This window comes from Phacochoerus africanus, chromosome 7 (genome assembly GCF_016906955.1).
Source record: "Phacochoerus africanus isolate WHEZ1 chromosome 7, ROS_Pafr_v1, whole genome shotgun sequence".
Classification (NCBI taxonomy): domain Eukaryota; kingdom Metazoa; phylum Chordata; class Mammalia; order Artiodactyla; family Suidae; genus Phacochoerus; species Phacochoerus africanus.
The window spans coordinates 46,121,788-46,145,415 of record NC_062550.1 but is presented as its reverse complement, the minus strand read 5'-3'; the positions used below and the strand labels follow the sequence as shown (position 1 = coordinate 46,145,415).

The 23,628-nt window shown below is 43.2% G+C and overlaps 1 protein-coding gene across 6 annotated transcripts in view; it reads left to right on the top strand.

Moving 5' to 3' along the window:
* The first annotated feature begins 5,532 nt into the window (after nt 1-5,532).
* RESF1 (retroelement silencing factor 1) overlaps nt 5,533-23,628 on the top strand; it is a 35,616-nt gene continuing 17,520 nt past the window's right edge. For 2 of the 6 annotated variants that reach the window (XR_007135855.1, XM_047787266.1), the window contains exons 1-3: nt 5,533-5,612; nt 6,917-7,022; nt 20,255-20,319. The gene's annotated coding sequence lies outside the window, so the exon portion shown is untranslated. The remainder of the gene's footprint in view (nt 5,613-6,916; nt 7,023-20,254; nt 20,320-23,628) is intronic. The other 4 variants (XM_047787265.1, XM_047787262.1, XM_047787263.1 and 1 more) reach the window with 3 other exon arrangements.

The window sequence follows — 23,628 nt, the reverse complement described above, 5'->3', positions numbered from 1 at the left end:
GAACCATACCACAGCAATGACAATGCTGAATCCTTAAACTGCTGAGCCACCAGGGATCTCCGAATGCAGATAATCTTCAAGTATCATGTCTATCACTTTCAAAATCATAGTTGTGATTAGATCTGCTGCTAGATCTTATTTTGTTAATAAACACACCACATAGTTTAAAAAATGATTTGATAACTTTCATATTGAATTAATTTCCTTTGTAATCTTATGTATTTTTATTTTTTTGTTTTGTTTTGGGGTTTTTTTTTTTTGGCCATCACATGTGGGAAGTTCCCAGGCCAGGGACTGCTGCAGTGACAATGCCAGATCCTTAACCCACTGCATCACAAGGGAACTCTGTTATGTATTTTATTTTAAGCATTCTAAAACATGATTCTAACAAGGGGTCTATTGGCTCCACCAAACTGCCAGAAGGATTTATAGCACAAGAAAGGAAAAGAATTTCTGCCTTCAGGAATAGTTCTCCTACCTAAGGTTGAAATTGGGTTACTGCCATTTCTATTTCCAATCCAAGCAAGCAATTTCAGTGGAAGGCATTCCCTTAGGCAGAAAGTACACACAACATTTTTGCTCATATGTCATTACGAGAACTGAAATGTGGCAATACTTAGCTGCAAGGGAGGCTTGGGAACATGTTCTCCAGTTAAGTGACCTGGTACCTCCCTAAATATTCCTAACAGGAAGGAAAAGCAGAATATAGAGGACAACCAAGGAAAGAAGAAGAAAACCAATGACCTCATTTACCTTTTACATGAATAATAAGCATCTTTTGCACAAATTTCTTACTATAGATATACCAGTGACATCATGCACTTTTCTAAAACATGTTTTATAAGTTCAGGAGTTAACAAGTCTTGAACTAAATTATGCTCTTGAAAAATTGCAAAGTAACTTTGCTTTTCAATGCTGTAAAACACAGGGAGAAGATCTGCAATTTATGATGGGGACATAGCATAGAAAAATCTAATCTTTTGGGGAGGTCTTTCTCCAGCCAGACAAGTTGGACTGTTGCAGCGGAAACAGACAAAGGGGCACTCAGAGATGTGGAATAGCAAGGTTTATTCAGCACCATTGAGGGCTCAGAGGAGCTGCTTCCAGAATCTGAGCACCAGGTCTTTGTTCTGGGTAGCTTTTATACAATACAGAATTCCAGGTCTTAAGGTTTTCCCAGGCAAGCAGTCCTGGCCTTCCCCCTTCCCTGAGCAGACAGAGTTCCTGCCTAAGAAGCTGAGCAAGCAAGATTACAAAGCGAAACTGATAAGCAATGCTTGGAGCACCATTAGCAGGGCTGCTAGCAAAGACATAAGGCACGTAGTTGCTGGAAGATTACAAGAAGGTAGTATGTGGCGATCAAAGCTGCTGACAGGCACTTAGCTGCCTTTTCGGGGGTGGGGGGTAGGGGTAGGGGGTTGTTTCTCTAGTTAAGACTCTTACTTCAGGGTAACAGCATTCTTTGGCATGTTGAGTTATAAATATCTTAAAGAGAAGGCATGATTAAAGTCCAGCCCATGATTAAACAACTTTTAGGTCCTAGAGATTGTGTCCTCCCCTTGTGAGTCTCCTTGCTGGTGACCCTTCAAGGGCTGCTGTATTGACGCCTGTCAATTGTACTTTAGGACTGGTGTAAAGACCACACTTCTGGAAAATAAGACAAGCTTTTGCCTGTAGGAGACAGAAGAAAGTCAGCACAATGTGGGCAAGGATACATGGCAGAGAGATCAGCAACTTCATCTCAAATAGAGTTGTAGCTTCCTGGGAATTAAATCTTATTGGGCATTAAGGCTTTCTTAGGCTGTATAGAAGTGGGGTCCAATCAGACTTTCTTGCAACAAAGCCCCACTTTTCCTTGGTTCATTTCTATTTGCTGACCTGTGTGGCTTAGGCTCTGGAAAACCCCTTATCTGAGCCAAGAGCCACCCCCCCCGCCCCCGCAATATTCCAGGAACTGCTTTTAATTGTATATTAAATCATGCAACCATCTAATAATCCTATGAGTTAGTGTTTCTCAGTTTACAGTTGAAAAAACTGAGAGGAGACAGGTTAAGTGATTTTCCCAAAGTTGTACGTCTAGTGTGGCTAAGGCATGATCTGAACTTCAAGAGGGCAAAGGAATACCCTGCCCTCCATACTGAAAGAACCAACCAACCTCTGCCCTTTTTCATTCTTATTCACTCAGATTGGATTCCCTTGTTTACTTTGTTGACTTTCAAAATAGAAGTCAGTTATTTTACCTGCAAAAAATGAGTTTATTCAGGAATAGCAGATGCACTATAACACAGAACAAATCTTACTCCATATTGGATCTATTCCTTTAGTTATAACCTTTGTTTTCTGTTAAGGCTTAGTCATGCTGACTCTGTAACTTCACCTCATTAATCAGTAAAGAAAATGTTGCCTATAGTCTCAAATATACATGACTGCCCTTTTTCAAGGCTCTAGCTCCCAGGCTTGGACCTTTAAAGCCATAGCAATTTTCATTCTTACAGAGATTAAAAAGTTGCAGAAGAGAATGATGTTTGTTTGGGAGGTTTACAGGAATACCAAACCTACTTGAATAGCTGCAAAAACAAAGGTTTATCGTATCTCCTCAGGGGGTCTGGCCTGCCCAAAGAAGTCTGCAAGGATCCGCCACACCTCCACCCTTTAGTATAAAAAAAGTCTGAATTCTAATTTGGGTAAGATAGTTCTTTAGGACACTGATATGCCATCTTCTCTGCTGCCTTTCTGACTAAAGTCATCATTCCATCTCTGAACCGCTCATCTCTCTAATTATTGGCCTGTCAGGCAGCAAGTGGTATGAGTTTGGACTTGGTAATGAAATGCAATTCATGTCAAGTAAGCTATAGCAAAAGCCACAGGCAAATCCAACAAACAAAGGAAAGTTATTTTACGGAGAAAAAGGGAGAATTTGGAAGGAGTTCTTTTTTTTTTTTTTTTTGTCTTTTTGCTATTTCTTTGGGCCGCTCTTGGGGCATATGGAGGTTCCCAGGCTAGGGGTCAAATCGGAGCTGTAGCCACTGGCCTACGCCAGAGCCACAGCAACGTGGGATCTGAGCCACGTCTGCAACCTACACCACAGCTCACGGCAACGCCGGATCGTTAACCCACTGAGCAAGGGCAGGGACCGAACCCGCAACGTCATGGTTCCTAGTCGGATTCGTTAACCACTGCGCCACGACGGGAACTCCTGGAAGGAGTTCTTTTGAAGGAAAAGTGCATTAGTGAAAAGTGAGGGTGATGACACTTTTTCACTGGCTGAGTTGCTGTGGTAGTGAAGCAGAATAAGAATTCAGGTACTTAGTGTAGGAACATGGGCTTTGATATAGTCCCTGATTAATGTCCATGGTTTAAGGTTTGTAAAAACAAATCTAGACAAGCAGGCCTTGCTCATTGGAAGATTAACTATTGAAAGTACATCTGTTTTACTTCAAGATGGACATTAACCTCTGACCTATACCTTTGGCTGTTAGCAAAAGAATGTAAAGAATAGCAAGTCTAAGTCTAGGGAAAAGAACAAAAGGACCATAAAACTTACCAAGCATACCCTAACCCTAAGCTCCTATTGGACAAGGCCCGATTGATACAGGTGCTGGGCAAGGCCAACAGGGAGAAGGACTGATATCCGGGACCCACATTGGTACCCCTGTCTTTTTTCTTTTTTTTTCGAAACTTTATTTATGCTGCCTTTAGGGATATTCTTGGGAATCAGGAAGAAATTACTTCTTATTCATTTTTAAGTACCCAACTTTTAAGAGATAAAACGTCCTTAGAAAATTGGAGGATGGTAAATATAGAACTACCATAATGACCCAGCAATCCCACTCTTGGGCAAAGCTTTCCTTGAAAAAGACATGTGCACGTGTATGTTCATTGCAGCCCTATTCACAATAGCCAAGACATGGAAACAACCTATATGTTCACTGACAGATGAACGGATTAAGATGATGTGAGATATATACATATATAATAGAATACTACTCAGCCGTAAAAAAGAACAAAATAATGCCATTTGCAGCAGTGTGGATGGAATTAGAGACTCTCATACTTAGTAAAGTCAGAAAGAGAAAGACAAAAACCATTTGATATCACTTACATCTGGAATCTAGTATACAGCACAAAGGAACCTTTCCACAGAAAAGAAACTCATGACTTGGAGAACAGACTTATGGTTGCCAAGTGGGAGGGAGTGGGATGGACTGGGAATCTGGTGTTAATAGATGCTAACTATTGCATTTGGAATGGATAAACAAGGAGATCCTGCTGTATAGCCCTGGAAACTACATCTAGTCAGTTGTGATAGAGCATGATGGAGGATAACGTGAGAAAAAGAATGTATACACACACACACACACACACACACACACACACACACACATATGTCTGACTGGGTCACTTTCTGTACAGTAGAAAATTGACAGAACACTTGTAAACCAACTATAATGGAAAAAAATCATTAAAATAAATAAGTAAATTTATCAACAACAACAACAACAAAAGAAAATCAGGATGGTAACTCTTCCTCCCCTTCCCAGTGTCTGTGCTGGGAGCTGTCTGCCTTCCTGCAATGAAGACTTTTGTTTGCCTGTGTGTTCTCCAAGTTCATTCTTTGACTTCATGAATGAGAACCTGGATTCTGGTATCACTAGTCTATTTCTTCTTCTTCGTCTTCTTCTCTTTTTTTTTTGGTATTTTTGCCTTTTCTAGGGCCGCACCTGTGGCATATGGAGGTTCCAAGGCTCCGGGTCTAATTGGAGCTATAGCTGCCAGCCTACGCCAGAGCCACTTCAACTCGGGATCAGAGCCGTGTCTGCAGCCTACACCACAGCTCACAGCAACGCGTGATCCTTAACCCACTGAGCAAGGCCAGGGATTGAACCCAACCTTATGGTTCCTAGAGGATTCCTTAACCACTGAGCCACGACGGGAACTCCAGTGCTCTATTTCTTGAATGAGATCCAAGAGTACATCTTTTCCTGTTTGGACTTATAATTGACAATTTTTCCTATAATTAACATGGATAGATACTTACTGCATGAGAGCTCCCTCTTCTGGCCTCCCAACTTCATTTTGGTGAGGTTTCCCTTCATTTTCACAACTTTCTCCTATCAAAATCCTCCTAGAAAAAGAGCCTATTTCCTTTTTTTCAGAAGGGTCCTTTGCATTAATGGATGATCTCCCTTGTTAGAAACATACATTTTCAGCGCGGAGTTAGAATTACTGAATTGGCAATTTTGCTGGTGATGTTCTTCAGTACCGTTTTAACAAGTCCTTCGCGAGATTCTAATGCAAGCTAAAGGCGGAGGGCCACTGCTGGAGAAGTTTTCTTCATCAGATAACGTGAACATGTTCTGCAAGCTCGGGAGATGACTCGTGAGCCGGGATGGCCCGGACTCTACTTCATCTGAGTGGCACTAGGACCACAGCGTTGCGCGGGGGACCAGGTCTCTCAGCTGCCTTTGCGCACAGGGCGGAGTCCAGCCGTTTCGGGAGCCCGGCCTCTAGCTCGACACGCCCCTGGAGGCGGACCCGAGTTGACTTAAACTCCAGGGCCGCTCCGCAGACGCGTCCTCCCAGCTCGCTCTGGCTGGCTTATACGCCCATCGGTAAGTGAGAGACCTGGTTCCCGGCCGCCACTCGTTCCTATTCTCTGGTCCTCGGCCGGGCGCGGGGCTCCGGGGGCCCAAGTGCCCACGGGCGGGGGCTGGGCGCGCGGCGGGGAGCGCTTTTGTTCTGCGGTGGGGACTGGGTAGCAGTCGGGGCTGGTGGTGGCGGGGGAGACTTGGGCCTCGGGCCCGCGGCTCGCGCGCCCCTCTGGCCACCGCCCAGAGCTCGGCTGGCCCGCCGGCCGCGGCCCGCTGCTCTCCCGCGGCGCGGACGGCCTCGGAGCAGTCGAGGACGCCGAGCGCGACCGGGAGGGCGGCGCCTCGCCGGGTGTTTTCTGTGGATCGCTTTACTCCTCATGGTTGAGGTACCGGTTGGCGACCGCGAAGACGCATTTTCTTAAACTCCAAGACGATTGGTTAGGCTGGTGGATGTGAGAGTAGCTGATGTTTTTAATTGTTTCCTGTCGCCGGCGTGGAAAGAAATTTTTTGTTTTGTATGTGTTTCTCGAATGATCCTTTACTCCCCGCCCCCCATTATCCTGAACCTCCTGAAACTGAATTGCTCAGGTTACGTCTCCAAGTGGCCCGCGAACGCGATTATGCCGGGGATGCTTTCTGCTCCTGAGGAAGTTAGTTCCTCGAGGCATTTTTAAATGCCTAAATGCGCACGGATTTTAAATGTTCTCCAGGGACTGGAATTGCCGAAGCAGATGTCCTTAGGGACCCGAGTTCAGCAGCAGGCTTTCAGGGAATCGTTTCAGTGAAAACAATTTATTTGTAATACTCTAAGTGCCTACTTTCGAAATAAAGAAAATTGCAGGTGATGTGAATGAGCCTGCGTGCATTTTAATAGGCGGGTCGCAGGGCTTGTTTGCGGATTTTCCCTGATTCACCTGTTCACTGTAAATCGAAGTTTTATTGGATGTGAACATACATGAGTTACTTTTTCTTTTTGGGTTTTTTTCCCAGTGCGGCCGGATTCTCATTTACTAATCCAATGAAGAAAAGTGTTTTAGAATAAATAATAGGATAATAATGGTCCAGGAGGAGCGCATATAAATTCTCACTTAAAAAGTGAAGGTATTTTAGGGCAGACCTGGTTTCTTTGTTACTTTACCCTTTTAGTAAGAAATCAGTAAACTTAGTGTGCTTTTGGTACAGCTTTAAGGAACACATCGCTAATAAAAATACACGCTAAAACTTTTAGCGTGTATTTTTTATTGTAAGTTTAAGTGAGTTTTATATAAATAAAGTGTAAGTTTTATATTAAACTGCAGTTATAAAATGTTTATTGCTGTCCCTAGGACCAAAGAAGTAAACACTGTATGCAGGTACTGACTGTATGCATGTACTGACATGTTTGGAGGGAAATGGGAATATACAGAATAATGAAGGAGTAACTATTTAAAGGTAAGTGTGCCATCTCTGAGAAGTTTATTCTAATGTATCTGTAATGAAACAAAATTGTTAATTAAATTGGATCAGCATTGGTTAAATGTTCAATTATAGGATACAATGAGTTTCACAAAGCTTGAGAAGTAATGTGGTTGGCGTAGCAGGGGGGAATTGTTGGGAATTGTTGATCTTTACAAGATAAGGAATGGGAGATGATGGTGAGGTGGTTGATCTAAGTTACTGAGGAAGAGGTTTGCTTAAGATTGTTTTCTATGTGGTCTGCTGCTTATTTTATTTTTTAAATTGTTTGTGGCACATTGGGTTGGGGGAAGGCAGCACAGAGCACATCTCTGGGAGAAGAGAACCATTACATAAAATAACCGTTCCCGTTGTGGTGCAGCGGAAACAATCTGACTAGGAACTGGGAGGTTTCAGATTCAATCCCTGGCCTCACTCAGTGGGTTAAAGATCCAGCATTGCCTTGAGCTGTGGTGTAGGTCTCAGACGCAGGGGCTCAGATCTTGTGTTGCTCTGGTTGGTGTAGGCTGGCAGCTGCAGCTCCAATTAGACCCCTAGCCTGGGAACCTCCATATGCCGTGGGTGGGCCCTAAAGAGACCAAAAAAAAAAAAAAAAAATTCCAGGTAGATATTACATAAGGCCAGAATGATCATTTCCAGGGTTTCCATCCTATAAACTACAAGTAGTGTTAGGAAACCTTCTGTAATGATTAACACCCTGCTTCCTGCAATCAAACTGCTAAATTTCAGGTCTTGCCTCTACCATCTATGCAATCTTGAGGAAATTATTTTACGTTCTTCCTCAATTTTCTCATCTGTGAAATGGGGGCAGCAGTAATACCTACTGTTAGAACGGTGGGGAAGAAGGAGGCAGAGACTGGAGCAATGAGATCTGAAGTAGATTTATCTACCAACAGAGTGGGAAAAAGGAGCAGGGAGAACTCAGGCTCCCTGCTGCTTAGGGAGAAGTTAGTTGAATAGGAAAAGGGGTAGTTTCTATTTTTAGCACAGGTTTGTGATGGAGTGAAAAACAGGGAAGATAGAAGTTGTCACAGTGGAAGGGTTTCTCCATGAGGTTATTTTTGTTCCAAGGCCATCAAACAAAAGAACTAATAACATTTTAGTTCTTTTCCAATCTATAGTTACCACCTAACACTTACCTTGTGCTCCAGGCGGAGATCCTCAAAGAGGGACTGCACTTTATGACAAAACACACAAGAGTCTTACAGTTAGAAAGTGGGGTACCAGGGGGCACTCTGTTCTGCAGAACAAGGGTGCTAGACTTTAGACCCCCCATGACTTGTATTAGGGAAGGTGATGAGATTAGTGGGATTAAGGAAGGTGACTGAGACTAGAGCTCAAAACAAAGCTATCACTTACTGAACTACTAGCAAGGAAGTTACTGGTGCATACCCTTAGGAGGTAGTGCAGCTGTTTATAGAATCACATAGTTAATCTTATCTTGTCTTTGAAGGAGACACTGTACTTGAGAACTCTTGTTACATTTGCATACATGGCTTTTCTGGCTTTGCCACACACCAAGATTGCTTTCTGCAGAGTTCAGCAGCAGAAAGTGTTGAGGTCTCCAACACTACCTCATAGGATTGTTGTGATAAATTAATGAGTTTCATAGATGTAACACACTTGGAAGAGCTCCTGGTACATGGTAAGTGTAATGTCTTGGACACAATAGGAGCCTAAGTTTTAGGGAATTGATCTCAACTCAAGTTTTGAAAAGGTATTTATAAATTTCAAGATTCCCCCCCCCCCCATTTAAATCAGGCTTTCTCCACCCTCCCCTTTACCCCTTGGCTCCCACCATTGGCGTACTCTGAATCGGACTCAACTTGAGCTAATGAGGCAGTGAACAACCCAGTATATAGAAATGTAAGTTAAATTTTACTTTGTAATAAGCCTCGTAAAGAAGTAATCTTCTGAGGAGTTCCGGTCCTAGCTCAGTGGTTAACGAATCCAACTAGGAACCATGTGGTCGAGCGTTCGATCCCTGGCCTTGCTCAGTGGGTTAAGGATCCAGCGTTGTGAGCTGTGGTGTAGGTCGCAGACATGGCTCGGATCCCAAGTTGCTATGGCTCTGGCGTAGGCTGGTGGCTACAGCTCTGATTAGACCCCTAGCCTGGGAACCTCCATATGCCACAGGTGCAGCTCTAGAAAAGGCAAAAAGACAAAAAAAAAAAAAGAAAAAAAAAGAAGTAATCTTCTGGACTTTTGAAGAGTTCTAAATGCTCTTGGGAGGCAGCTATGTAGTGTCTATCCTTGATATCCTAAGTGTGCTTGTAAGTGGAAAAACAATTTTGGAGGCTGGCCTGCTGAGGTAAATGTCTGGAGTGAGATTTTTGTTTATACTTCTATGATGATTGCAAAGATTTAATGACAGTCACTAAGATTCTCTTGAGATTTGTGTTAAATTACAAGACTTCATTTGTAAATAAAATTTTAATTTGTGGTTAAAATTGCAAAGTGTTAAAAGAAATTGTCCACTTAGGTTTTATTTTATTTTATTTTTTGTCTTTTTGCCAATTCTTGGGCCAGTCCCAAGGCATATTGGAGGTTCCCAGGCTAGGAGTTGAATCGGAGCTGTAGCCACTGGCCTACACCACAGCCACAGCAACTTGGGATCCAAGCCGAGTCTGCAACCTACACCACAGCTCATGACAATGCCGGATCCTTAACCCACTGAGCAAGGCCAGGGATCGAACCCGCAACCTCATGATTCCTAGTCAGATTTGTTAACCACTGAGCCACGACGGGAACTCCCACTTAGGTTTTAAGAAATAAAAAATCACAAGCAAATGATTGTTTTTTAAGCCCCAGGGAGAATTTATTGGATCACATAACTTGAATTCATGTAGCTTAACCTTTCAGGTTTGGCTGGATCCAGCATTTGACTCTGAAAGAAAGTTTTAAAGGCTTGAGACACTATCCTTGAGTTCTGCTGTCGTCTTCAGCATCAGCTTCATTCTCAGGCCACCTCCCTTCATTGGGTGACTCTAATATCTCTCAAGTATATAGCCAGTCACCTTCAACTTGCACAGAACATACCTTTTGTCCAGTTGCTCTACCAAAAGTCTATAATGAATTTCATTGGCCTGTGTACATGTCTGTTAGCAACTGGGATTTGTTGTTGTTAAAGGGCTACGCCCACTGCATGTCTTAGTTCTCAGGCTAGGGGCTGAATTGGAACTGCAGCCGTCAGCCTGCACCACAGCCATGGCAGATCTGGATCTGAGCTATCTGCAGCCTCAGCTCATGGCAACCCCAAATCCTAAACCTCACAGAGCGAGGCCTGGGATTGAAACCGCATCCTTATGGATACTAGTCAGGTTCTCTAGTCAGTTTTCCAGTTTTTTTTTTTTTTTTGTCTTTTGTGTTTTTTTTAGGGCTGCATCTGCAGCATATGGAGGTTCCCAGGCTAGGGGTCTAATTGGAGCTGTAGCCACTGGTCTACACCACAGCCACAGCAACGCCAGATCTGAGTCACGTCTGTGACCTACAACTGCAGTTTACAGCAACACCTCATCCTTAACCCACTGAGCAAGGCCAGGGATCAAACCCTCAACCTCATGGTGCCTAGTCGGATTTGTTTCTCCTGTACCATGATGGGAACTCCCAATTTTACTTCTTAATTTCCAGTCTGGATGCATTTTACTTCTTTTGACGGTTTCCATGGCTAGAACCTCTCAGTGTTGAATAAATAGAGCAGATAATTCTTGATTTGTTCCTGATCTAGTCAAGGGAAAACATTCAGTCTTTAAAGCTGTAGAGTTTTTGTAGGTACCATTTGTCAACTTGCAGAAGTTCTCCTGTTTCTACTTTTAGAGTTTTTATTTGAAAGGGTGTTGGATTTTAGAATTCACATGATTTCAGTCGTAGTAAATGCTTTTGTTACCTCTGCTTGAGATTGTGTCTTTATATTGATGTATTATATAACATTGGTTTGACCTAAAAAAAAAATCAGTCTTGTGTTTCTGGGATAAGTCCCACCTAGTACTTGGCCATGGCATATAATTATTTTTATATACTGTTGTATTTGGTTAGCTAGGATTTTGTTGAGGATTTTTGCCTCTATATTGGTCCGTAGTTTTATTGTGATTTTTTTTTTTTTTTCCAGCTCTTGCTATTAAGGTTACCTTGCCTTAAAATTGATTTGGGAAGTATTCCCTTTGTTTAGGTTTCAGAAGGGTGTTTGGAATGGGTTTTTAAATCTTTAAATTCTTGGTATGAATCACTGGAAAGCCATCTGGATCTAATAACCATTTCTTCTTGGGTTCTTTTTTCATCACTGATTCAGTCTCTTTATAGGTCTTCTCAGATTTCCTCTATCTTCTTGAGTCAGTTTTGGTCAGTTTGTCCTTTTGGTTTCTGCTTCCATTTCCACTGTATGTGAGGGAGGAAGTTTACTCCCCACAGCACCAACAAGCAATTCTCTGGGGACACGAGTTGGGTGTCCTGTAGTTCAACTCAGTTCGACACTGTCTACCTGGAAATGGCATCGGATTCCTCAGATTGAGGTCTCAGTACCATAAATTGCCTCACCCCCTACTCCAGACACACAAGCCCACATTGTCATCAGTGCTTCTGACTGGGTACAGATTGGAGGTTCCCAGCACCCACTCCTTGCAATTCAGAGACCCATCTCAAGTCAAGGTTGATACCTGTACTTTTGGTTTTTTGTTTGTTTTTTATGTTACCTGTACTTTTGATCAGCTGATGGATGAGAGCTTTCCAAGACCCTTTCCTCTGTTCAGTTAATTTGCCAGAGCTGCTTGCAGAACTCAGAAACATTTTACTATTCACTAGAGTACTTGTTTATTGCACAAGCTATTGTTACATAGTATTCAAGTAAATTTGAATACCTAACTGGTTTTATTCAGTAGTTCCTGAGTTGAGGAGCATCCCCTCTAGTAAATAGGAGCTCCAGGGGAGAGGTGCAAAATGGCAGGCTTTTATAGAGACAAGGAGGTTACTGGCAAAAGAAAAGAAGTATTGTTTCAGGCAAGGTTACCTCACTAGTGTACAGCAGGAAATTCCAGAAATGTAATTCCTGAGAGATGTTGAAACTAGAGTTAAATCCTGGTTTGTTATCCTGGGGGCATGTGGCTGCAACCTAGGGCCTGGTTGGTCTTTGGGGTTTTTTTTTTTTTGTCTTTTTAGGGCCGCACCTGCGGCACATGGAGGTTCCAAGGCTAGGGGTCGAATTGGAGCTGTAGTCACTGGCCTACGCCACAGCCACAGCAACTCAGGATCCAAGCCGTGTCTGCGACCTACACCACAGCTCATAGCAATGTTAGATCCTCAACCCACTGAGCGAGGCCAGGGATCGAACCCACAACCTCATGGATATTAGTTGGGCTTGTTAACCACTGAGCCATGATGGGAACTCTCCTCTTTTTTTTTTTTTTTTTTTTTTAAATACAATAGGAATCATCAGCCAGATGGAAGAGATGTGTAGGGGGTGGTATGTCAGAAGGTGTGTCTCCCCAGATCATGTGTTCACCAACCCTGTCCTTTTGGGTTTTTATGGAGACCTTTTTACAGTTACGATTGATGAAACCTTTGCCATTGGCTATTGATGCATCCTCCAGCTCCTCTCCTAATCCTGGTGGGGGAGGGAAGGGTGGGAGTGGTACTGAAAATCCTCTGGTAGGTTCTCCTCTGCATCCAGCCCCCATTACCTCGTTCACTTAATGAAAGTCACCTCATTGACATAACAGAAGACACCTTTATCACTCGCTACTTGGGAAAATCACTCCTCACTACTCAGGAAAATCCAGCGGTTTTAGGAGCTCTGTGCCAGAAGTGGGGATGAACACCAAATAACATTTCTTACTATAAATTACTGTATCACAGGGGGTTGTCCATTTCATCCACATGATCGAATATATTAGCATAGAGTTGTTCATCATATCTCTCGTAGTATTTTTTGTTTTTGGTTGCCCCACTGCATATGGAGTTGTCAAGCCATGGATCAGATATGAGCCCAGCTGTACTTGGCAACCCAAGCTACAACTGTGGCAATGCTGGATCCTTAACCACTGGGCCAGGATGCTGCTGATCCCTTGGTGTCTCAGTAGGAACTTGAGTAACTTTTTTTTTTAAATGCCTGAACCCACAAGATGTGGAAGTTTCTGGGCCAGTGATAGAATCTGAACCACAGCTGTGACCTACTGCCACAACTGCTGCAACTCCAGATCCTTTAACCCACTGCACTGGGCAGGGAACAAACCCTTGCTTCCACAGCCACCTGTGTCACTGCAGTCAGATACTTAACCCACTGCACTACAGTGGGAACTCCAGTATCTTTTTTTTTTTTCTTTTGAGGGCCACATCTGCACTGAATGGAAGTTCCCAGATTAGGGGTCAAGTTAGAGCTACAGCTTCCGGCCTACTACATAGCCACAGCAATGCCAGGTCTGCGCTGTCTGTGACCTACACCACAGCTCCCAGCAACGCCAGATCCTTAACCCACTGAGCAAAGCCAGGGAACAAACTCATCAGCCTCGTGCTGAGCCACAGTGGGAACTCAGTTTTTTTAACGTAAGGTTGGGTACTAAAGTCCTTATCCCTGATTTTAATAATTTGAGTCTTGTCTTGGTCAGTCTAGCAAAAGTGTTATCATTTTTTTGTTGATCTTTTCAAAGACTTGTGGATTTGTTCCTTTTCTCTATTTTTGTATTCTGTCTAAAGTTTATGACAGCAAAGGATACAAATAGGATCAATGGAAAAAAGATATGCATAGACAAGAGTTCCCTTGTGAAGCAGTGGGATAAGGATCTGGCATTGTCACTGCAGCAGCTTGAGTCCCTTCTGTGGCACAGGTTCAATCCCTGGCCCAGGAGCTTCCACAGGCCTTGGGAGCTGGGGGGGGTGGGGGGAATGTGCATAGGCAAGGTCCATAGAGGTCAAATGCGAGCTTCCAGATTGTCCCTTCATGAGAGCTGCATGGACATGCTTTCTGTACATCTAGAGACTGCAGGAACACATGGTTTCAGGAAGCAATTATGTACAGTAGAAATTCAAGACCCCAAACATTTGTTTACATAGGTTACAGCAATATTTGCTGTTAGAAACTAAAACAGAAATATTTCTAAATTATTTTATTTAAAAGAATAAATCCTTACATGTTAATGCAAATGTTTTCCAAAACAGCAGAAAAACAGTAGTGAAAAGAGTGGCATTGCTTTGTATTTTTGCAAATCTCTTTGGTGTCTGGCTTAATTAAAAAAGAGTTGGATTCTCTTTATCTGCTTCTGCATTCAGTTTCTTGCTGCATAGTAGTTGAAGTAGACAAAGGCTATTTATTGGATGACAGAAATTGATGTCTGGTAGGTCACTGCTTCATTATGTCTCTAAAGATCACTGCCGCATCTTCCATCAGCTTTTAGAGTTGCCCTCTGTGTGATCATGGTCTTTGGACAAAGTGTTGTGGCTGGGGTGGCTTAGAGCATGGGATTGTCCATTTTACAACCGAGCAATTGCCATTCCTTTTCATCCAGCAAAACCTGAACAGCTCCTCTTTGCTGCTGGGGAAGGAAGACAGTGCTGATCATGGGGGCTGGGGGTGCACAGGAACAGTTAATCTAATTTACCCTAGACTGTTGCCACCATCTTCAGTATATCCACTGCCCAATGGAACATCTTTTTGTTTCTTGGGGGTGGGGCGCACCTGTGGCACAGACATTTCCGGGCTAGGGGTCAAATCAGAGCTACAGCTGCTGGCCTATGCCACAACCACAGCAACATGAGATCTGAGCTTTGTCTGCGACCTATGCCACAGTTCATGGCAATGCCAGATCCTTAACCCGCTGAGTGAGGCCAGGGACTGAACCAGTGTCCTCATGGATACTAGTTGAGTTTTTAACCCCTCAGCCACAATGGGAACTCCTGGAAGATCTTAATCTAAGGACACTTACACACGGAGCACCTGCTAACTTTGGGAGTGGATGTCCTTGGAGCTGTGTCCTTGGGCAAAGGCCTGAATAACCTCATCCTGTTGGTCATGATTTTTCATGGATTCCTGATTAAGGGGAAGTGGAATGCTTATATGTATTTTCTAGACTGGAGCTGGCTCTGAATTTTAAGTGTTTGCTGGCTCTCTCTCTTCCTTTACCTGACCTTGTTAGATTCTGTCCTGTATTTCTCTCTCTTCTGGTCCTTGAGATCTCACTCCATCATTAATCTCAACCCTTAGTTTATGAACTGTGAATCTTAACCCCATGACAACAAAATGCCTGTTGAGGTTCTTGGGGTCCTGTCAACAGAACCTGGGATGACCAGAGCAGACTGGTTATAACATGCCTCTGATGACAGGAGTCGCTAACAGCAAGGAAGAGATTTGATCACATTTCTCTTCAGAGGCATTTCAGCATGCTTCCCGAGAACAGTTCAATTCTACTTGAGTTTGTCTACCTCAGGAGTCACAGAATTGGCTCATTCATGTTGTAATAAGTGGTAGTTGTCTTCTGATACAGTTTGTAGGCTAACAGAATATAGCAACTTGTTCCTGCCTAGCAAACATGAGTCCTGTGTACTTGAGGCAGTCGTCAGATTTCCGGATCTTTGGAACATGTTTCCTCGAGGTGGGTACCTGGAGGGCTCTAAAAATGGGTTGCCAGGCAGAACTCCAAGAAAGGACAACTGACTTCTTCCTGTGTGTTCTCTGATCTTTAATTCCCATTTACAACTATAAAAGATAGTCTGAAACTTGTCTGACCTCTGCTATAAAGACAACAAACATAGTATGAACCTTCTAGCCCCAGTGATATAGTCATATTGCCCTGAACTTCTTGCTGCCCATCGTGATATGTGATAGCCAGCAGCCCAAGCTAGACCTCGATTAATTAGTCAGGAAAAGTAGTGCAATTTATTTGCACTTCTCCTTTCTCCCAGGGAAGAGAAAGTTGACGGCATCTGGAACATCTGGCTGTGGCCTGATCATCCTGCCAAGAGCTGCTGTCTAGTACCACGTACCCAGTGTTACCTAAGAGGAAGTGTAATTAAGCAGGGTTTCTGATTGAGTTGACCTGTGCTTCTGGAGCCAGATAACCTGAAGGGTGGGAGGGTAAAGATGTTGGTGAACAGCTTCACCACCGTGGTGCCCCATGAGCTTTTTAGAGGGCTTCACAGGCAAAGCTAATCTTCCTCTGACCCTTGCTTTGGCACAGGTCCTGCAAAAGTTGATAAGCAGCTTCCTGAGAAAAGCAGCAAAGTAGTTTCTCCTCTGCCTAGTCAGCCTCCCTTCCCTTGGGATATAGCTGCAGGCTATGAAGTGACTAGTTCTCAGCAGCCTATTTTCTATCCACCTCAGGATTGCCCTGGGGGACTAGGAACACTATCCCTGATGTTGATTTTTCCGTTTCAGTAATAATTCATTCGGTCGGGTGTCTGCAGCAGTATAAGGAGCAGACCTTAGATTAGGACAGTGGGACTTTAAGCCCTTCAAGCCACATTGCGCATGCTTAGGACTGCTTGGCTTCCAGCATTTGTTGTGACCCTTAAATGTCATAGTGTATCAGAGCATTCAGCACAGTTTTTTTTTTTTTTTTTTAAATGGGCCACACCCACATCATGTGGAAGACTCCCAGGCCAGTAATTGAATCCTAGCTGTGATGCTACACCAGGGACCAAACCCTCACTTCTGTAGCAGATTCTTAACCTGAACCTGTAGTCACATTCTTAACCCACTGTACCACAGTGGGAACTCCTCTGCACAGTTCTTTTCTGCACAGTAAGTTTTCAAGTGTTAGCTGTTCTTAATTATAGAGTTGTAGTAGAAACATAGTTTGGAATAATCTATTGTCTTTTGGTTGTGCCCTTAGCATGCAGAAGTTTCCAGGCCAGGGGTCTAATCCATGGGACAGCTGTAACCAGAGCCACAGCAGTGACAGTGCTGGATCCTTAACCCACAGAACCACAAGGAAACTCCTAGAATAATCTTTTTTTTTTTTTTTTTTGGTCTTTCTAGGGCTATACCCACTGCATATAGAGGTTCCCAGACTAGGAGTCAAATGGAATTGTAGCTGTTAGCCCATGCTGCAGTTACAGCAATGCTAGATCCTTAAGCCACTGAGCAAGGCCAGGGATCAAACCTGTGAACTCATGGATGCATGACAGGAACCCCAGAGTAATCTAATTCTTGAAAGCCTATTCAAGGACTCATAATCTTAATTTCTTCTATGACTAAAGACACCAAAAGCCAAAGCTAACTTGGTTGAGTAAATCTTGATACGTTTGGAATTTCTCAGGAGTTTAAATAAGTATCCATAGCTTTTCCCATTGCAAATCACTTTCCAATGAAAAATACTAGCTTTCCTCAGTTTAACCACATAAGTGGTTTTAAAAACACATTTAGATGTGTAACTAATGCCGTAAGGGATAAGGTACCAGAAGAGGCCTTTCACCTTCTGAGACAGCTCACATTCTAGTCTATGGGGTGTGTGTCTATCTAAATAAATCCACTTCTTAGCTACCACAAATTGGAACAGACTTTTTCAGGTATGAGAGAGTTTTTAAAGAAATGCTTACAGAAATGATGTGATGTTTATGGTTGATACAAATGTGAAGGGAAGGGTGGAGACTTTCCCATCTACAAGTTTAAATAGGGCTTCTCTTTAACTTAGTGCTCAACAATTATGTATACCTTTTTAATAATTTAATTTTGTTGGCTGTACCCGCAGTATATTGAATTTCCCAGGTCTGGGATCAAATCTAAGCTGCAGGCTCAGTGGTTAATGAACCCGACTAGTATCCATGAGGAAGCAGGTTTGATCCCTGGCCTTGCTCATTGGGTTAAGGATCTGGCATTGCCATGAGCTGTGGTATAGATTGCAGATGGCCGCTTGGATCCCTCATTGCTGTGGCTGTGGCGTGGGCTGGTGGCTACAGCTCCAATTTGACTCCTATATGCTCTGGGTGTGGCCCTAAAAAGACAAAACAACAGCAAAAAACAAATCTAAACTGCAGCAGTGCCACATCCTTAACCCACTCTACCACAGTGGGAGCTCCAACTTTTATTCATTTGACATTGATCAAAGCCTGCTAGACAGTTGTCTAGATACATACCTTTTGGGTCGCCCTGAGACTGTATTTTTAAAATCCTCTGTCATCTTGGCTTTTAAGAGCATTATCTTTCGCTATAGTAATGTTAGAAGAGTTCCTTCATGGCTCAGCAGTTTTAAGAATCTGGCATCACTACTCTAGCTCTGGTTATAGCTATGGCATGGGTTTGATCCCTGGCCTGGGAACTTCTGCATGTGTGGCCAAAAATGAAAAAAATATACCGTTTTCTTTGATTAAATTAATGGTTACCCTTGCATATAAAATAATTCTTAATGTGGCCTAATTTTTCCTTGTATGTCTCTTTCTTACTATTTCATCTGACCCAATGTACCCCTGGCTATGGCAAACCATAATAGTGTTAGGTTTGTTGAAGGAGGAACGCATGAGGCCAAAATTGGTGCAGCAAGAAATTAACTGAAGCATCTGTGAGAGGTGAGCTGAGCTCAAGATAGCATCAGCCCCGACTGTGAAGGGAAGTTAGTCTTACAGAGTCATGGTGGAAAACCTTGGCAAGGGTCTATGGTGGGAATTTGGGGCAAGGACAGTGAAAGGAGGGTTACTCATTTGGATTGTTTAATCCATTCACTTTTGTTTTTTTTGGCTGCACCCACAACACATGGAAGTTCCTGGGATAGGTGTTGAACCCTCAACACAGCAGCAGCCCCAGCCACAGCAGTAATAATGCCAGATCCTTAACCTGCTGCACCGCAAGAGAACTCCTAATCCTCTCACTTTTAATGTTGTTATTGATATAGTTGGATTCATATTTTCTGTTTGTACCTTTTGGTGGAGGGGCACTCCTGAGGCATATGGCGGTTTCCAGGCTAGGGATCGAATCTGAGCCACAGCTGCCTACACTGCAGCCACAGCAATGCAGGATCCCAGCCACATCTGCAACCTACACCACAGCTCACAGCTATGCGGGATCCTTAACCTACTGAGCGAGGCCAGAGATCTAACCCGCAACCTCATGCTTCTTAGTTGGATTTGCTAACCACTGCACCACAACGGGAACTCCTGTTTGTGCTTTTTAAATTTTCTGTGTGTCATATCTTTTACAGTCACCATTTTCTTTTGCATTAAATGAATGTTTTCTAATGTAGCATTTTAGCTTCTTTAATAATTTTTTCACTGTATTTTTTTAGTCATTTTATGGAGGCACACATTACTTTTTTTTTTCTTTTAGTGGTCACATTCACAGCATATGGAAGTTCCTGGGCCAGGGATTGAATCCCAGCTGCAGCATCTCAGGATCCTTAAACCTCACCTCTGCAGCAACCCGAGCCACTGCAGTCAAGATTTTTAACCATGCCACAGAAGGAATTCCACATTAATTTAATTTAATTTTAATTTAATTTTACTTTGTTTTTGCTTCTTAGAGCCGCATTCGTGGCATGTGGAAGTTCCCAGGCGAGGGGTCAAATTGGAGCTGCAGCTGCCGGCCTACACCACAGCCACAGCAACACCATATCCGAGCTGCATCTGTGAAGTTTCCCACAGCTCAAGGCAATGTCGGATCCTTAACCCACTGAGCAAGGGCAGGGATTGAACCTGCATCCTCATGGATACCAGTGAGATTCGTTTCCACTGAGCCATGACAGGAACTCTAAAAAAATTATTTTTATTTCTATCTTTAAAGATGTTAAGCATTTTTAAAATCTGACTTGTTATGTTTATGATTTTTAACCAAGTTAAGAGACTCACTGGTTGGTGGAGAGTTGACGAATATAAGTTATATGTTGCATTTTTTGCATAACAGCAGTCCTGGAATATGTGTTCCTCTGCTTGTGTGTGATTGACTTAATCCAGTAGGAAAAGGTTGATACTGGAATAAAGGGAAGGGGAGTAAGATTTTAAATATAGAGATTTGATTCTGCATATGCAGATTGCATTTACAAGGATGTGTTTTAAAGATTTGGTGAGAGTAGGATGGCAGTGCTATTCTTTTTCCCTCGGAAATAAAAGCTGAGTAGGTGGAGTGTGAGTCTGGGTTGCAGAGAAGAGGTTTTAGAGAATGGAAAAGTGAAATGACCGACTTTAATAAAATAACAGTTTTAACAAAATAAAGTATGATTTTTGGACACTGTTGAGTTTGACGTTTGTGTCCATGAAGTAGACTCAGCTTGTTGACATGTGTGATTTGTTTTCCTCAGAAAACTTTGGCTACTCCTGTGCAGATAAGGGGATTTTTAAGTTGAGCCTAATTGGAGTTTGCCCGGTAAGTGCCATGGCTGTCACAGGTGAGGGGTGGTAAGAGGATGCGGTGGGGATTTGGAGGCAAAAGAGACCATGGAAATAATAGACCATGGAAATCCTGTCTGTGGTAATCACCAGTACAGTGAATTGCCAGTTCATTGGGTCTAGGAATATATTATATCCAAAGGTTGAGATTGCAGATAGGAAAAATGTCAGAAAACTTTTAACTTCTTCCTTTTAATTTAGGTAGTTCAAGGTTGATTTTCTAGGCTTCAGTTTTCTGTGCCAACAAAGGAGGAGGATGCATGGAAAACCCCAGTTACTCATGAAGTGCATTCTTCTTCCTACCAGTAGCCTCTGTATTAGTCCCCAGAGGTTCCCTAACAAAATAACCACAGCTTTGGTAGCTTAAATGACTAGTTTCTTAGAGTTTGAGGGTCTGGAAGTCTACGATCAAGGTGTTCGGTTTCTCTTGAGGTCTCTGTCCTTGGCTTGCAGACAGCTAGCTATTTTCTCTTTGTCACCTCATGGGGTCTTTCTGGTATGAGCATACAACTGGTATCTCTTAGAAGGATATTAATCCTATTGGATTGAGGCATTTCCCCCCCCCCCCCATGACCTATGCAACCTAAATTGCCTCCTTAATTAAAGGCCCTGTCTCCAAATATAGTCATTGGAATTTTCCAATTTCCTAATTGTGTTTTGGGGGAGACACAATTCAGTCTGTAACAGCTTCCCACAATCCAAGCTCACATAAGGATTAGGGGGAAGGCGTTTCCATTGTGGCTCATAGGGTTACGAACCCAACTAGTATCCATGAGAACATGACGCAGGTTCGATCCTTGCCCTCGCTCAGTAGGTTAAGGATCCGGCATTGCCATGAGCTATGGTATAGGTCGCAGATGCTGCCCAGATCCCAAGTGGCTGTGGCATAGGCTGGCACCTGAACCTCCAATTAAACCCCTAGCCTGGGAACTTCCCATTTGCTGTGCCTGCAGCCCTAAAAAGCAAAAAAACAAAACAAAACAACTAAGGAGATTAATGGGAAATTATTAACTATTGTAGCCCTTCCTTTTATATTTGTATTACACTTCTACCTGATAAGTTGTCTTCTTAAGGAGAAGGCATGTAAGGAATGAATATACTGAGGCATATGGAGTCCTGTTGGAGCTACAGCTGCCAGCCTACATCTCAGCCACATCAATGCAGGATCCAGCCCTGTTTTCAACCTACACCACAGCTCATGGCAGTGCTGGATCCTTAACTCACTGATCTGAAGCCAGGGATAGAACCTGTAGCCTCATGGTTCCTAGTCAGATTCGTTTCCACTGCCCCACAGTGGGAACTTGGGACCTGTTTTTAAACCAAAATGTTGATGCTGTCTTGCTAGATAAGGTTCATCTGGCTTCCTGACAAATTAAGTGCTCAAAGCGTAGACAGTTTCTTTATCACCTCGCTCAAATGACAGGTTAGAATAAAGCATTCACCATTGGTTTCGACGACTTTGCACGAAAGGAAAAAGAAACAGTAGAGAAATAGAAAGCAAAGACGTCTGTGAAAATGCAGAATGAAAGTTAAACCACTTGAGCACAAAGTGCTTGTAACGAACCAAGTCCATGCGTTCACAGTGGAAAAGTCCATTTGGCCCAGAAGACCAGTCTCCTGGAGGAGGCACGCAGCCAGGTCCAAATTACTGCAGAATTGCAAGCAGTGAGGTGAAGACTGTCCTTTTACAAAGAGATGAAGTTACAGCAAGACTTCTATCCAAGTGACAGTCCAGCATACCTGTATTTACAGCCTCCAAGACCAAATGTTCAGTTTGGGAAGAGGAGAGTCCCAAGACCAGATGTTCAGTTTGGGAAGAGGAGAGTTCCTTTTTTTTTTTTTTTTTTGTCTTTCTCTCTCATTTTAGGGCTAGGGGTCCAATTGGAGCTGTAGCCACTGGCCTACGCCAGAGCCATAGCAATGCTGGATCCGATCTGTGTCTGCAACCTACATCACAGCTTATGGCAAGCCAGATCTTTAACCCACTGAGCAAGGCAGGGATCGAACCTGCATCCTCATGGATGCCAGTCAGGTTGTTAACCACTGAGCCACAACGGGAACTCCAGGGAGAGAGTTTCTAATGCCAGCCTTGTCACCTTAGGTCACCTGGCAGGATATCCCTAAAATGAGGGCCTCTTTCTACCAGCATGCAGAGATCTTGGTTCAGGTGCAGCAGTGATTAAAATGAAACCTTCTGGAGTTCCTGTCGTGGCGCAGTGGTTAACGAATCCGACTAGGAACCATGAGGTTGCGGGTTCGGTCCCTGCCCTTGCTCAGTGGGTTAATGATCAGGCGTTGCTGTGAGCTGTGGTGTAGGTTGCAGACGCGGCTCGGATCCCACGTTGCTGTGGCTCTGGCGTAGGCCAGTGGCTACAGCTCCGATTCAACCCCTAGCCTGGGAACCTCCATATGCCGCGGGAGCAGCCCAAGAAATAGCAACAACAACAACAACAAAGACAAAAAAAGACAAAATAAATAAATAAATAAATAAAAATAAAATAAAATGAAACCTTCTAAGGCATGGAGTCACTCTCCAGTCAAGGCTTTATTCCATGCTTGACAACAGGCCTCAAAAGGCTCCCACTTTTTGTTTTTGGGGTTTTTTTGGCTTTACCTGCGGCCTGTGGAAGTTCCCAGGCCAGGGATTGAACCCGTGTCACAGCAGTGACCTGAGTTGCTACAGTGGCAATGTTGGGTCCTTCACCCACTGCCCCACAAGAGAACTCCTCTTTTTGTTTTTATAAGCAAATACCTAAGTCAAACGTATATAAAGCACAAGAATCACATCAAGAAATCACAACACACACCTTCTTCAGTGTTAGTTTGAGTACACTATGACCCATAATTTATAGATCTACAGATTTTTTTTGCATTTTCTACATATCCTCTAGCAATAGTTTTTATATTTTCTTTCCTAATTCTTTCTAGGATTTCCAGTGCAACAATGAATAGACAAGGGGTGATGGTGGCATTTTTGTCTAAACTATTCATTGTTATTAATAAAGCCATTCTAGGTAGTTCCAGTTGTGGCTCAGTGGGTTAGGAATCTGGCTAGTATCCATGAGTTATGCAGTTTCAGTCCCTGGCCTTGCTTAGTGTGTTAAGGATCCAGTGTTGCCACAAACTGCAGCAAAGGTTGCAGATGGAGTTTGGATCCCACCCATATTGTTGTGGCTATGCGTAGGCTGGGTGTGGCCCTAAAAAGAAGAAAGGAAAAAAAAATAATGCTGTTCTAAATTTATTAATTTGACCATTTATCAAAATTAAGGAAATTTCTATTCTTGGT